The sequence below is a fragment of the Zeus faber genome, assembly GCF_960531495.2.
Source record: "Zeus faber genome assembly, chromosome: 6".
Taxonomy (NCBI): domain Eukaryota; kingdom Metazoa; phylum Chordata; class Actinopteri; order Zeiformes; family Zeidae; genus Zeus; species Zeus faber.
This window is the reverse complement of record NC_137201.1, coordinates 12,566,675-12,570,042: the sequence shown is the minus strand read 5'-3', so window position 1 is coordinate 12,570,042 and position 3,368 is coordinate 12,566,675.

Sequence of the window (3,368 nt, the reverse complement as noted above, 5' to 3'; positions counted from 1 at the left end):
CTTTCATATGTGCTCATAAATCCAATTTGTATCCATTCTGTGGCAATGTGGCCGTGGTCAGAATTGATTGTTACATCACTTCCTGTTGATTTTAGGCACAGCAGCGTGTCTTGCGGTAAGCGCCTTGGGGACAAACGCGGAAAAAAATGGAATCAGACGTAGCCTTTGACACCGTGAAATTTCGTTCAGTGAAACCGTCCAAAAATCACCACATAAGTCCTTCTGAGTCCTCCAGGTTAAAAACTTAGCTATTTTTCACTTTCTCGTCCTTATCTCCATTAACTGATGAATTCACAGCCGGAGTCCTCTGCTTAATGACTTCAAAGCTAAAGCAGAAGCAGGGACTTCAGTGATTTCCATTTGGTTGCTTATCTCTGTAAGAATGTTACATAGGCTTATGTCATTGCTTATATGCACATGCAGGTCATTCCAGGAGAGCAACCAATAACACTGAAATAATTAAAATGTGATTTGCCAAATTGATAGAAATCTGATCTGAGCACCACAACTCTCTACACTCATTTACAAAACATGTGTACAATCTGAGTTGATTTTAAAGAGTACTTACGGAATTTCCATGAACAGAATGAGCATTAAACATTTTTTTCTTATGTGGATTGTTTGACTGGCTGCTCAAAATGTGTTTGTGTGTGTGTGTGTGTGTGTGTGTGTGTGTGTGTGTGTGTGTGTGTTTAGAAGCATAGTGCAGGACATTGCACCATCATGTTTCTACCTGAAATTCTTTTTTACGGAAAATCTAGTCAGGGCAACCCTCACATTAACAACAAAATGTTTCAGTAGGATACATATGTAGGGCTAATACGACACAAATTTCAATCTGAACAATAGAAAACAAGCTCAAACCAGGAGATGAAACATGCGGAGGCATGTTTCATCAATCCCAAGTTGTTTTTTTTGCTGTGATGTGTCATATTTTCCATTCGGGGCAAATGGAAAATTTCTGCTTATACAGGGGCCATCGCTATAGTCATCCTGAACGCCTTCACATTTCCCTGTTTTCACAGCAAAACATAGATATCGGTTCCGTGTTCAATGATGGATGGACTGTCTCATTTTCATTTTAATGAAAAGAGAGGGTTAGAAGAGGCGTCGGCATCTGCGTTTTCTCCGTCGTACGATTTGATAGCGCGCCCGTCACGAAACCACTCAACACTTTGCTAACTACTTTACCAGCAACGGGGAGAAGAGAGAGAGAGAGAGAGAGAGAGAGAGAGAGAGAGAGCAAGCAATATTGTAGCTGTCATTCAAAGAGTCAATGCGGGGACATACATGTTCCCCAATTGAAGGGCGGCTGTGTTTCCATATGCTAATGTGTGATGTCATGCGTGGACGCCATAATGAGATATCTGCTGCGTCTCATTGACACCAGCACGACATCCAGGGGACAAGGATCCCCTACCCCAACGCCACACACACACACACGCGCACACACACACATACACACACACACACACACACACACACACACACACACACCGACTGCCAATGGATCTGATCTACACCTCAGGGGAGGAGGAGGTAGGAGACAGGAGGCAGGAGGGGGAGGAGCAGGAGGAGGAACAGCGGGAAGGAGGATGTGGCGTGCCCCCTTTGAATTTTACGGAGAGAGCCTCCGTCATGACATGTGTCCATCTGCTCCCTGCTTGTTCCATCTTGCCACTCTCTACAATAAACCGGTGTGTTTTGCGACACCCCTTTCTGTGTCTCCGTGTCAGCTGAAAACGCCAATCGGATGGTGTGTGGCAGGCCAATCTGCCACACGGTGTCAAAGCCGATGGAGGAGCTCCAGCAGTGTAACTATCAGGCCAGCAGCATGTATAGAGCGTTCCCATATGCTCCCAAAAACACGTCCATTATTTATCCATTCAAATCCCACTCAGCTCGCCGAGAGGCGCAATCCAACCAAGTACAGTATTGACACACATACATGGCTATAAACCTGGGCAAGGGTCTGTTTGCGCCTTTATGATTTTTAAAGTCCGTAGAGATTGATAACCAGCCGCCGGAGTCGAACAGCTTCCAGGCAGTGTTATGCAAGCGTCCTTTTCGGCATCACAGCAATCATTAATTGCAATATGACGTCTTCCTCCTGGGATGAACACTAGCTGTTCAAACCCCCCTCCCTCTGGAATCCCATCCCTCTTAGAGGCGTTCTCACTAACTCCAATCCCACCCATCAGCCCCACCCCCCTCGTTGGTAAATTTTAGCCTGAATGCTTAACCATTCCTCGTCGCCTGGGGCTGCGGTCGGAACTGCAGGAAGTGTGTGTGCTGTCCGAGGATGCATGGCAGGATAGGTCTAGTGCCTCCAGTGGCTGTCACAGGACTCACAGGAGACCAGAGCTTGGAAGGCCTCAGAGAGCCCCTGGCTGACTGGCCCAGAAAGCATACACCGGGATTTCCTCGTGAGTCATGATTTACAAAACCCATAAATCAGATATCGCTCAGAACATTTCAATGTACAATTACGCTCTGAATGTAGTGCAGTGGATCCTTGAACGGGGCCCTCCAGCAAGCCGAGTGCCCTGGCTCCTGTTGACATGATCTGGGACGAACGCAGCGGATGAGAGAGAGCGGATGGGAAGGAGGGAAGGAATAGAGAAATTGAAGAAACATAGTTACCAGGGCTAAAAACCAAAGAAAGAAAATTTCAGATGGCCTGGGATGGTGGTGTGGATAACAACTGTACTTCTCCAGAGAACAAATATCTGCACATGTGGCTTGCGGGGTCTCAGGAGCTCAACTGTGTTTAATGTAAATGTAATCTAATATCTAATGGAAATAGAATCTGCAGCTCACGCAGAGCCAATGGGACACGCCGGGCATGCAGATAAGAGATAGAGATCGGGAGGAGGAGTGGAGGGGGTGATGCAAAGTAGATGAAATAGGAGCGAGCTGGGTTGGGGGAGAGAACGAGCTGAAGGTTCCACACATGCACACACGGAATGGAGAAGATCTATGACCAATCGTGGCTGAGAGAGAGAGAGAGAGAGAGAGGGGCAGGGCGGGGGAGAGGGAGATAGAAGGGGAAAGGGAATAGGAGAAAGAGAGTGGGACATAGAGAGAGAGAGAGAGAGATGAGAGAACGGCGGAAAAGGGAGAGAGAAGAAGAGAGGGAGGGGGGCAGGGGGGAGGGGGGGCGAGGTGGGGGGTAGTGATAAAGGGGACGAGAGGGCAGAGAGAAATAGAGAGGGGGAAAGGGTGAGAAAGAGGGAGAGAGGCATGATTGTTATTTAAAACTTAAATGACAATTTTGAAGGTAATGAAACTTCCTTTGCATGTTTGCAGAAACAAATATTTGTGTGGTGACATGAGCAAGGCAAGGGGGAGAGGGAGAGGAGGGAGCC